Below are 13,368 nucleotides of genomic sequence, written 5' to 3' on the forward strand. Positions count from 1 at the left end.
CCTGTTTGAACTTCAGCCAAGCGTTTATTAACCATTTACCTGCGTTACTCAGACATGCTCATCAATGTGTTTCAATCTACGTGATGAAGAACAAAAGCAATTTATCACTGATCTGTCAGGGCATTAGCATGTGTTTATTAGGCATTTTTACTTAGCCTGTGTGATCTATAATCTTATTTTTTATCACGAAGCGAAGTTGTGGTTGGTTAGAAAAAAAAAGGCCAGAGGGTATTTTCACATTGTATGACAAAAGCAAGTGTCTGTACTATAGTTTGACGGTCTGAGGTCAAGACATACTTTAAAAAAAATTCAGAATTTAGAAACATTTTTGGAGGCAAGCAGTAAATGTTTTGGTGGAATTCAATTTTCTTCCTGTCGGGGAACACGTTCTTTTTCCTTTCCTGCAGACGAGTGCTGTGTGCAATGAAGACGTCTCAGATTTCTTAGGAAACAAAGGTTCTGTAGACAACTACTGTTGAAGGCTAGGCGTTACTGTTCACTGAATATACCACGACATTTAAAAGTTCACGGAATACTGGCGAAGAATAATGAAAACTGTTAACTCGCATGACATATTAAGCATAGTGGGTTGGTGATTCTCCCTACTAGATTAAAGATGTCATTGCCGTTTTACCTGCCCAGAACTATTTGAACGAAAAACTTAGCTATCATCGTAAAACTTTTACTTGCATGAAATCGTGGATAAAGATATTAATGGCCCATTGTCCTTTCTTGCAGACTGAGGAGAACTTAGAGCCTTGAAACTACTGAATGAAACTTGAAAACGTAAGTATTCAATCAGGGACAGTTCCTTTATATATCAAATTGCAGAAGGTATTATATAGACGTGGTACAGTAGATACGTTATAGTTATTAACTGGGAGTTTTGTCTTAGCTTCACATATAAAGACAGATCATTATCGTCTTACAGCCTTAGCATGTGTTTGCGTGTCTAAGACATTGTTAACAGTTGGTAAAATTGTGTTAGTAATTTTTGTTTATGTTAAGAGTTAGTAAAATTTTGTTAGTAGCCGTGGTTTATGTGACTTTCTGATTTTAAGTTCGCATGTATTTTGTGAGTTTATAACATGTTTTCATGAATCACGTTACTATAAATTTTTCACAGTTGTATGTTATATATTTTTCATATGGTATTTCATATACATATCATGTTTGGCTTATGGTGGGATATAAATGAAACGGAAACGCGTGAGCAGTTGCATTTGATACTTGTAAAATCTGTTGTCGGAAACTTCCTTTCAATTTGTGGTTACCATTTCATTAAAATATTGTTCAAAAATGCGAGGACGTTCAATTCTGGACATACCATTTTTTCTTCTGCTCAGCTTAATCCCCTGTCAGGGTTGCTGTTGTTAGTGAGCCTCTTCCAGGTGTTACCAATTTGGACTGCTCATTTTATGTTTGGTTTTGGCAGATGTTTTACGGACGGATTCCCTCCTTGTCTATCGGGGCTTGGGACTGGCACCGAGTTGGGCTTATATTGCTGTAACTGCTGTATATATGAAGAATGTATTTCCTTCCGTGGTGGGATTCGAGCCCTCCCACGGCAGCTGAGCCTGCCACTTACCGCGGGATATAAATCTATTTCAACTCATCTAAGCATATAGCTGTCGAATAGACCAACCTCACCATCGTCATATATTGCTAAGCAAGTCAGAGAGGTGTGATGTAATCGTAAATTAAGAGGTCATTGTAGCTGTTAGTAATACATATAATTTTGGTGAGAGTGACCAGTAAATTATATCTGATTTCGACACATTTACACATATAAATATTTATATATTTTATGTATCTTATATATAAAAGTGAATGTTTATGTGTATGTTTGTAACTTTGTGCGCTATAGAAATCCGAACTGATTGACTAATCTAGACAAAATTTGGCACATGGCCATCATTTGTCCTAACTTAGATAATAGGGTAGATTTCAAACCCGTACTCCCTTCCCCTTCTCCTTCCTTCATCCCCCTTCCCTTTCCCTGAAGCGGGGCTGGTGCTGCCCGTAGACTTAGTAACATGTGGTAAATAAACTCTACGGGTTTATCACCCCTCGCTTCATTTACTCGATACCATAGAAATATATTATTGAAAATGGTTTTCTTTTCAGTGATTAATAATTATGTATCAAGGTTTGTGTTTAGGTTTAGTGGGAGGTGTGTTTAGATTTAGTGGGGGGTGTGAATTTAGGTTTAGTGGGGATGTATTTAGGTTTAGAAGGGTTGTGTTTAGGTTTAGTAGGGGGTGTGTTTAGGTTTAATGGGGGTATGCTTAGGTTTAATGGGAGTGTTTCAGTTAAGGGGGGGGTGTGTTTAGGTTTAGTGGGCTGTAAATGGGACAGTCACCACAGAAATATCTGGATAAAAAGGACAGTATCCACAGTAAAATCTGGATAAAAGGGACAGTCACCACAGAAATACATGGATAAAGTGGACATTCAGCATAATAATTCCTGGATAAAAGGTACAGACAGCACAGTTATTATTTAGATAATATCTGGATAAAAGGGACAGAGAGCACAGTAATATCTGGATAAATGGGACAGTCAGAACAGGAATTCCTGGATAAATGGGACAGTCAGAACAGGAATTCCTGGATAAATGGGACAGTCAGAACAGGAATTCCTGGATAAATGGGACAGTCACCACAGTAGAATCTGGATAAATTTGGACAGTCACCACAGTAATAGTTCGATAAATGGAACAGTCACTGCAGTAATATCTGGATAAAAGGTTCAGACAGACAGTAATACCTAGATAAATGGGACAGTTACCACAGTATTATCTGGATGGATGCGACAGTCAGTACAGTAATTTTTGGATAAAAGGGACAGTTAGTACACTAATCCCTGGATAAAAGGGACAGTCACCACAGCAATAGCTAGATAATGGGACAGTCAGAACAGTAATATTTGGATAAAGGGGACAGTCAGCACAGTAATTCATGGATAAAAGGGACAGTCAGCACAAGGAGGTGCAGGAACATTTTTCTGAGTCTTTCAGAGATTTCTCAGGCAGCCTTGGGTTGATCAGCTGGTATATATATATATATATATATATATATATATATATATATATATATATATATATATATATATATATATAGTATTAAAAAGCCAATAATCTGGTTTGTCTTAAATTCGTTACTGTTCAGTTGCTACAAAAGGTACAATTGTACACGAATATCGACAGAGGAAACAACCATGTTCTTACTTTAAGGTCGAGGGAACGTTAGATCAATAGAAATACTCTCCGTTAGAGAATTCATGTGTTCAGTTACACTTGGTTTTGATAAACTTAGTTCAGAAGTGCAGAGGGAGTCACTCACAGTCCTAAGTTTTCATAATCAGTTAATCTTTTTGCGTTTTTTCAATACAAAATCACATCTTTTATTTGTGTAACTCCGTAATCAACCAGTGTGTTACTAAATGATAAGAAAATTTGTCATTGAAATATTGAAAAACCGCATGAGAAATTATTTAATGAACAAAAATATCACCTTTTTATCAACATTATCCACTCGCTTTTTATTTTCTGAAATTAAAAAAAAAAATGAATATAGGAACACAGACAAAAATTTGATTTAATTTTGAATGCTTTTAGCGCTTGCAGTCTTCGCACAGATGTTGTTGGATTAAACTTAAGTTGACTCGAGGATTTACTGCTTCCAGAAATCATCAGCCGAATTGTTAGGCTTTGAAGGACTTTTCGGATGAATTTGTTACGACGCTAGTCATGATCAAAGTAATCGCACCACTAATATTGATTGCACAGGTTTATTCTACGTCTGATAACGATTTCACAGTGCCACATGCCATTCAGGAGTTACGATTTTCGTTGCTGGAGAGGTTGTTAAGTGATTATTGGGCGCTAAGAATCATTTGAAATTATTTGCGATTTTTCTCGAAGGGTCTCACAATAATTCACCTTCACAGCTCAGAGTACTATCAAGATGTGGGTCTGAAATGTTTTATTTCCATTTATATTAGATACCTTTATAACCATGTAAAATTTTAAAGCCCTATCATGAATAGTTTAATTTCTGAAACATCTAAAAAATTCCATGTGTTGTGAATTTTGCAGGTTTTTTTGTATGTCGTAATTTTTTCAGTGTTCATTGTTGATCCTTAAGATACCTTGTAAACAGTAAGTATGTAATTGTAAATTGTGCATTTGTTTTCACAGTGAGCAACCCAGAATCGTAGAATTTTCCTAAAAGTAAAATTAATCCTATGTCGTCTGACCTGAGCTCATGAACCTCTGTGAATCATGAAGTTCAGACTGAGATGTGCACGTTTGCGTAGCTTTTTTTTTAAGTATTAAAACTGCGTACTAAGATATCACTAGGCTTTGTGACGTCACAATGAAATAATTTTGATGACAAGAGGGGTTTCAAAATGCGATATGTACCTGGGTCTCCTATGCCTCCCTCGTAAGCTTGGTCGATCATTTTCGTTTCTTGTCTGGTTCTGTCAAAGTACCAGGTTAAATGCTTATCCGCAGCAGGGCTCGCAGACTCTCCCCTGAAAAAAAATCCCCATCGTACCCAGAAATATTATTTTTACGAATGTTCGTTTTCCATTTACTGCCTTCCTGAAGCATCAAAACAACCACTTTGGATATATATATATATATATATATATATATATATATATATATATATATATATATATATATATATATATATATATATATATATATATATATACATACATACATACATACATACATACATACATACATACATACATACATACATACATACATACCAATCCGCACACTCATGCACGGTATATTTGTGATTAATTGTAGGTAGGTAGGTGGGTGGTTGGGTGGATATTTGAAGGAGTGAGAGAGAGAGAGAGAGGGAGAGAGAGAGATGAAGGTGCAGGATGTTAAAAATAATCAAACCCAAATGTATAGAGAAGCAAAACTGCATAAATGAATTTCTGACAATTTATTTCTTGAGGTGCTCATATTTTTTTTCCGTAGCTTTTTCCCTTTCCCCTCCGCCTTCCAAAACAAGCCGAGTGGCCAAGTAGGGGATTTGATCTAGTTTGGCTTATTTCCCCCGTTTATGTGTCAGACGAACTGTAAAAGGAAGGAGTCAAAGTATGACTCAATAGGGTGTGCCACCAGAAAGTGCCACGCTCGGTTGACTGGTACGTCTAAATACTTTAAAGGTGACTCCACGATGCACTAACAAACATATACACGCACTCATGTATATATATATGTATATATATACACACATATATGTGTGTATGCATTATATACTGTATATATATATATGTGTGTGTATATCTGTATACTGTATATGTAAATGTAAATAATTGTAGCGGTAGACGTGGGCATTGGTGTTTACCTCTATGTAAATATATATATGTACAGTACATGTACATACTCGCGTTCATGTGTACGCAAGTTCATGAATAAATTAGATCATTTGTAAATAAATTCACTTTCCCACTTTTCCAAGAAATGGTTTTTTTTTTTATTTGTACGTCAGTTCCAAGACGAGTGGAAATGCCTGTCTCGACCCCTTCTGTTTGTTTCTCCAAAGGAAACGAGTTGAAGTGAGAGATGAAAATAAATACAAGTCATACCCTTTTTCCCCCCCCGCTTCCCTTAAAATAATTTCTTGGTTTGCCTCTTTCTGGTGCGAGTACTTGAGGCGGTGGGACTCCTTTTAGGGGAACTTTTGAAAGGAGATTACTATCACAAAAGACTGCCTCCCTTCGGTAAGGGTTCGGTGTTTTTCGTGTCTCCTCTTCGGGGATTTGACTCCATTACCGGTTTTTTTGTTATTGTTTGATCTGTGGATAATTTTTAGTGACTAGTGATAATTTTCTCTTCACTACTGGAAAAGAGGGAGATTCAAGATATAAGAAGAATGTGTGGTATATGTAATGTAAAGGAGAAGGCTAGGGAAGCTCAGGCCATGTAATAAAAAGAGAGGAGGTGGAACCAATCAAGAGAGCTAAGAACATAACAGTGATGGGGATGAGGAGTGTGGGGCGTCAGTGGATCATATGGATGGATGTGGTGAGGAGGGATATGGGTGAGGTGGGACTGGGGGAAGATGCAAGGAATAGAAGTAGATGGAGAAAGTTGACTCGAGCGGCCAACCCTGCTATACAGTGGGACTAATAAGGTCGAAAGAAGAAGAAGATAATTTTTTTTTCATATTTCCTGGACTTCCATAACTCGGAAGAAGTTTTTGTGATTCTTGGGGTCCTGTGGGGTGGGAGTTGGGTGGAGAGTTAGTAGACATTGTTTATGACATTGATATTCAAAGAAGACAAGAATTAACATTCGTTTAGTTGACCTTGAATCAAATTTAAGTACCGTATAGTCGTTATAGGGCAGTATTTTCAAAATACCAACTTGTTAAGGTATATATTTAGAATATTGTGCACTGTAGAACCTAGTGTAACTGACAGGGTAATCTCGAATAGTATAAAACGCGATTTGTTAAATGATTTTCTGGTGTTGCTCATACTGCTTATTTTGGCATCAGTCTTGAATCTTGGTCAGCCACTATGTGGCTACATATTAAGATAGGAGGAATATGTGATCTCTGACCATTCTTCAATGAAATCTAAACATCCAAGAAAGAAAAAATAAATAAGACTGGTCAGTAGTTAATGGCAAAATTTCCGGGAGAATGATGAAGTCTTTTGAAAAGAAATACTTTTTTTTTTCTCTGATTACTTCAGGAAGGAATACAGTTAGCGATACGGCACAGAAGTTACCTATTGAATTTTCCTGTCGTTATTGCCTGTTATGCAGATTGCGGATTGGACATACAAGATTCACTCATGGGTTATTGATGTCCCGTGAAAATCCTCCATTTTGCGATGACTGTATCGTGCCGTTGACTGTAAGACATGTGCTGGTCGAGTGTCCCAGCCTTGGGAATTTGAGACGTAGGTTCCTTTCCTGGGGTTGTGATAGAGAAGGTCATTTTATTCTAGCTACAATCCTCGGAGAGGATTGTAACACAGGGCAATTATATAGCTTTATGTGGGAGGCGGGTCTCCTCAGCAAAATTTAAATGATACAGATAAAGCATATGTAAGTATTAATAATATGATTATGTACATATTTTTGTTAGATATTTTTATATGAAATATATATTTTTAGTTTTCTATTTAAATTTATTACGGCGTCAATAACCTAGATGTTGTGACGCCAGTTTTAAAAGATAAATAGTCAATCAATCAATCAACCTCAGTCAGGGGCGAAAGAGCAACAGACGGAGTCATATTAATTAGCAGTGGGAAAATTCTTTAGCCAAACGAGTGGTAAAGGCTTAACGAACGTTAATTGTTGTTTATTGTTAGGATAAAATCATTGGACGATACCACTCACCCGAAGGATTACTTCTCAAGTGAGAACTGACGATGGAACAAAGTGAAGTTAAAGACGTTGAATTGAATTGAATTGAATATAGAATTTAGGCCAAAGGCCAAGCACTGGGACCTGTGAGGTCATTCAGTGCTGAAACGGAAATTGACAGTAAAAGGTTTGAAAGGTGTAACAGGAGGAAAATCTCGCAGCTGCACTGTGTCAGTCGTTAGGAGAGGGTGGACAGTAAGGTGGAAGCAAGAGAATATGAAAGGAGGTACAGCAAAAAGAACGAACGGGGGTTGCAGCTAGGGACCGGAGGCTCGCTGTAAAGAACCTTAAGTAATGCCTACAGTGCACCACATGAGGTGGGGCATTGACGGCACTACCCCCTACGGGCGTTAAAGAAGTTAGACAGCCAGGTGGGAAGAGTCTCGAACGGTTGGTTGAAAAGTAAAAGGCAGCGAGCAACAGTTGAATGGTTGCTGCAAGGCACCTTCTAAAGTTTGCTGCGCGAGGAACATTATAAGCAGTACTCTTTTGCTGGGTAACTCTTTCTGTAGTTGACTTCATTGTTATGATATGTGGAATATGATGCTGGGTTCAGTGATTTTCCCGTATCAAACAGGTATGTGGTCCAGAACATGTGAAATTATTTTTTTTTTCCTATTAATTGTAACGCATTTTGTAGTACACTATTCCTTCTCCGCTGTTAATTGGACAGTTTCTTCATCTCATACAACACACACACACACACACACACACACACACACACACACATACATATATATATATATATATATATATATATATATATATATATATATATATATATATATATATATATATATATATATATATATATCAGTATTATATATATATACTGAAAATATATGAGATTATATATATATATATATATATATATATATATATATATATATATATATATATATATATATATATATATATATATATATATATATATATATATATATAATAATGTGTGTGTGTAATTTAAAACAGTATCTGTTTAACTGAAAACTGCCCAAGAGCTTCATGTGCTTTTTGGTTACAGAATTTGTGACCTCTTCGAACCAAAGGGGTGGGTTACCTAACAATATACTTCTCACCGCCGGCATATTTCTCTGCCCACTCATTATTTACATTCCAAATTTGCTCATGTGATTTATGTATTTACCCACAGTAGTTTCTGTTGAGGCGATTTTCTCAGGTGCCAGGCGGCAAAGAGATTGCTGACAATGACTGAGTCACTTTTACAAAAATTCTTCAGAATTCCCTCGTCAGAATTCACCTTCGGTGTTTGTTTTGAAAACAATCAGTGTTTATTTTTTCTTGGGTCTGCCTGTATTTTTTGGGAAGTTCCTGAACGTTCCTGACCGTTGTGGACGATTGCGATATAAAAGATAAATAACTTTCCCGAAAAATTGCCCGCTTTAGGCAGATAAAAAAAAAAGTCTCTTCGCAGAGTCTGAGACCGATTAACAGACAAGAAGCATGGGAGATTGTCGGCTGGATAAAAGAATATTCAGGATATTAAAGATAGAATTAAGTTCTCTTGCATTGTTTTGGTGTTAGAGGCAGAATATGAACTAGAAATGGTGGACATATCTCGTGATCAGTTCTTTGTAAAAGACTTTCTTTGTAATACATTAGAAATTTCTGTCAACATAATATGACAATGTATATGATGAATACATTCAAAGTTTTACGGGAAGCTTTACTTATTCTGATTTCCTAAGGTTTTCATAAGCTTGATCCCCATTGGCATCTCTCCAAGGTTACTTAAATGCAAATTGCCATGTAGATTCCCGTTAAAATGTTCCCGAGAAGCTGACAGACGTTCGGTAACAAATATGTTACTGCACAAATGTTGCAGTACGCGCTGCCAAAGTTCTGTTCTTAAGACGTTATTGGATAGACTTTGTTACATGTCAAGTTTGAGGTAGACCTCCGATCTTGTTCATGGAAGTATCTCTAGTCATACGATTAATCTCAGTGTTGTCTCGCTCTATACCTCAGTTCTGTAAGTTACAGTCCTCCCACGGGCGATTTTCTGTAACAGGTACGACGGAATTTGTTTTTGGGTCTGTCCCGTTGATATAAATCGCGAAGTAAAAAGGTTCATAAAGATTCTTGGATGTTTGGCACAGGTGTGCAAGCTTTGATCAGAAACAGGTGCATGTTTGCTCTCTGAAATTTTGAAGTATTCTCAGTTTCATGCCCCTCAAAGTTTTGTATATATTTTGAGTTGTATTAATCCAGTTTAAGAAGAAAAGCGATTTGGAAGTCTAACATGTCCTGTCAATTGTAAGTTGCCAACGAAGTTATTTGAAGACAGCAAAATTAATTCTCTCTCTCTCTCTCTCTCTCTCTCTCTCTCTCTCTCTCTCTCTCACACACACACACACACACACACACACACACACACACACACGCGCTTTGCGCTCATTTTATCGAGATTACCAAAGTAAAATTCATAGATATGAGACCCATTACCCTTGGGCCTAGAAGTTTTTGCGTGGAAAAGGGCTTAAAAAGCCATAGTAATTCCGAGAAAAATACGAAGCAATATATTCGATACCATAGAAAGACTAGTCCAAGGTTGGTGAAGCGGGGCCAAAAAATTTTGCGATTGCGAGAAAGTCAAGCATATTAAAGAGTTATGAGTGATCAGTAAATCAGAGATCCAGTGAAGTTAAAATAGGGAATTAACTTAAGCTCCGGCATCTCTATGGTTTTCTAAATATATAACTAAATAGGAGAAGGACGCGTAAATCCAAGAGATTTAAAAGGCTGTCTTGTAGTTTGCTCATTGCTGTGCTTCTTGTTACCAAGCCGAATAGATCTCTCTCCTTGAAAGGTGTTTGCTCATCTGGAAAGATGTTGATATTGGAGGCGTCTTTTACTAGATGTGTAGGTGTACGTTGTAGGGCTAGTGAATAAAAGAAGAAACTCTTCAACTCGCAAAGAGAGACTTCTATTATTTAGAAGTCGTAAGGGTGTTTATACATAGCTGAACAAACAACTGATAAAGATTTTTGTTGTGATTTCGAAGTAAATCTTTTAAGTTCTTATTTAAGGAACTGGTTTTCAACAATGACATTTCCTATATGATATTGTAGAAGTAACCTGACTTCATATTTATGCAAGCTTGAAACCTGTTGGCCGGATCATTTGGAAAATGAAATGTGTATATAATGGGGATTTTTTTCGTACACATACACAACTCCCGAGAACTTTCTAGAATTTTAAGTGAACGCTTCGTTTAGTTTTACTTTTTTTTATTGAATTACTAAGTAACTATATGTTGAATTAAAAATTGTAATTGGAGAACACTTTGAGCTTCAAGAAAATTGGAACATCCTTGATAGGTACTTGAGCTTAGGGAAGCCTTGCTTAGCCATCTTCTCTATATCCCCGTTTTTTATTATTTCATTGTGCCTTCAGTTTTGTTGCATTTTGGGCCTAATCATATTTTAAGTCGTTAAAGCTAGTGATAATCAGGATTATAGGTTTGAAGTATACAAAAACGCTTCACTATTGTAAATGGATAAAAGATGGGGAAAATTACAATATACAGTTACGTAGTTAGGCCAAATTCAAAATATCTCTTGTTCAAGTCAATTCAGTTTCCCACATCCGACAGTCATCTGTTGATTTCTTAACTGCTGCAACATGAATATGCTTATTTAGTTGGAAAGATAAATTGAAACAAAACAAAATATCTGAGGCTGTCATTATGTTAATTTATTTGTAGTGCAACCAAAAGAACGCAAAAGCGATGCTTATATGAAATGACAACTCTTGTACTGTGTGGTTTGAATATGCTTTCTTGTCTTCCACACGCTGTGGATTTTCCTGCAGGTCAGAGACAGCTTCCCCTTGTGAATAAATGACTGTAGTTTGATGGTTGGTGTAGGTCAGGCCGGTCTTGTGCCAGCACGGTCCCTTTCCCGAAGTCTGGTAGGGTGTTAGTGGTTTAAGAGGCCTGTTGTGGACATCTAGACTCTAACTAAAGAAGACTGGCCAACCAACAAAGCCGAAATGTTCTTTTATAATAAATGGAAAAACTCAACCACCAAAACGGCAGGACTCCGAAGTTATATTTATATAGCAAAAAGAGAGAGTTAATGTACAAGCTATATCGGATAGTATTTATACACCCATCTTGCATTTAGCCTTCGTTGATATCAAAGAAACATACAGGAAAGAATCTAAGGCATCGTTACTTATATATATATATATATATATATATATATATATATATATATATATATATATATATATATATATATATATATATATATATATATATATATATATAACAACTATTACAGGGCATACGCAATCATTATGAAGCAAGACTGAGTTGATGGGACTGGCTGAGGGCACAATTTTTAGTTAATTATTCAGACGACTTTTGGATGAGATATATCATGTAGCACTACTCTTCCTGCCATAATCCTTGAGCACATTTCTCTCTCTCTCTCTCTCTCTCTCTCTCTCTCTCTCTCTCTCTCTCTCTCTCTCTCTCATATTGTTTTTTCTATTGGAGTGAGCTTCATTACCGTGAGATTTGTTGTCGCCTTTTTCTTTTAATCATCAGCTGCTTCTGAAGCACTGCTTGCATTCATATGAACTTTTTTTTTTTATTCCTAGCTCTCTCATCTGTACTTGACTATTTTTTCCATCCATCGACTCAACAGCGCACGTGTTTGAGTACTTCAGATCCCTTAGCATTCCTCTGTTACTCGGCATCCTTCGTTTTCACCCTTAAATTTTCATTGTTGTTTATCCATTTGGCCCTCTAAAGCCACCGTAACACCCGCCTCGCACCGAATCGTATGCTGTCCCCTACCTCTCTCTGGACTTTAAAAAACGCATCTGTCACGTCTCTTTACTTTGCAGGAACCAACCGCCATCAGTAACATGTTTCTATTTTTTTAATACTTTCTAGTTCAGTTAACTTGGTCAGTGTAAAGGTACCCAGGATGTAAATTGGTAGAGTCTGTGTATTTTATCCCTTTTATGTATAAAATACCATATCAGACCTTACAGTTGGATACAATTAGTTATATTCGAAAGCCGTCTCTGTTTAATGATTATTGCGTCGGTATTGGGTGAGCGTGGCTTAATTTTTGTAGTAAATCCTTTCCTTTTGTTTGTCTTAATTTTATAATCTCTTAAAACCTGGCTTATTAGTATTTATGAACCGTCGATGGTTTTTATAAATGATTTCGTGTTAACGATGATTAGGTGGCATTTGTTTATTGGTGTCTATTAAGTTTCATTGTTATGAAGAATCGTTGCTACATTAATTGTCACGAATCTGTATACCAAATAACGCTGGTGGGGTTACGGATTATGGCTGATTGGTTCTCTCAGAATTTCACTAAGTGACATGCAGAATAACTTTTAATCTTCTTCCAAGGAAGCTCTCTCTCTCTCTCTCTCTCTCTCTCTCTCTCTCTCTCTCTCTCTCTCTCTCTCTCTCTCTGGTCCCATTTAGTTTTCCCCCCTCAGGCTGTGTGATTTCTGTTCCGAGAAACGGGGTTCATAATCAGCGGAGCACCTGAAATTCCTTGGCATCGTTAGCTACGCAGTCAAAAAGATGCACCCAACCAGCTATTGATGAATTGGGTGACGACGTCGTCCAACCCTCGCGAGTTGGCTTTTTTTCTTTTAAAGAAAATAATGAAGTGGAGTCTTCGAAGTCAGAAAAAGACACATGGCGATCCTGTCTGAGCCCTGAGTACAAACAATAATGTATGTTGTATTTTTAGATTTTCTTACTGTGTTTTTATTCAAGTGTATTAATTCATTGATTAACCTTTACTTTTTTTACTCTTGTCGTCTTGTGAAGTTTATTTAATGGAAAATTGCATTGTATGCGTTACCCCGTTTTTATGACTTGTGAACATAAAAAGACCAATGTAGTTTCTAGAAGTATAGAAATGAACGTAATTCCAGTTTGCAAAAGA

At 36.6% G+C, this 13,368-nt stretch overlaps 1 protein-coding gene across 3 annotated transcripts in view; it reads left to right on the plus strand.

The window, feature by feature from the left end:
- Positions 1-13,368, plus strand: part of sip3 (septin interacting protein 3) — a 315,555-nt gene that overhangs the window by 29,725 nt on the left and 272,462 nt on the right. For all 3 annotated transcript variants that reach the window (XM_067099897.1, XM_067099896.1, XM_067099899.1), the window contains exon 2: positions 739-786. The gene's annotated coding sequence lies outside the window, so the exon portion shown is untranslated. The remainder of the gene's footprint in view (positions 1-738; positions 787-13,368) is intronic.

The sequence above is a fragment of the Macrobrachium rosenbergii genome, chromosome 55 (assembly GCF_040412425.1).
Source record: "Macrobrachium rosenbergii isolate ZJJX-2024 chromosome 55, ASM4041242v1, whole genome shotgun sequence".
NCBI lineage: Eukaryota > Metazoa > Arthropoda > Malacostraca > Decapoda > Palaemonidae > Macrobrachium > Macrobrachium rosenbergii.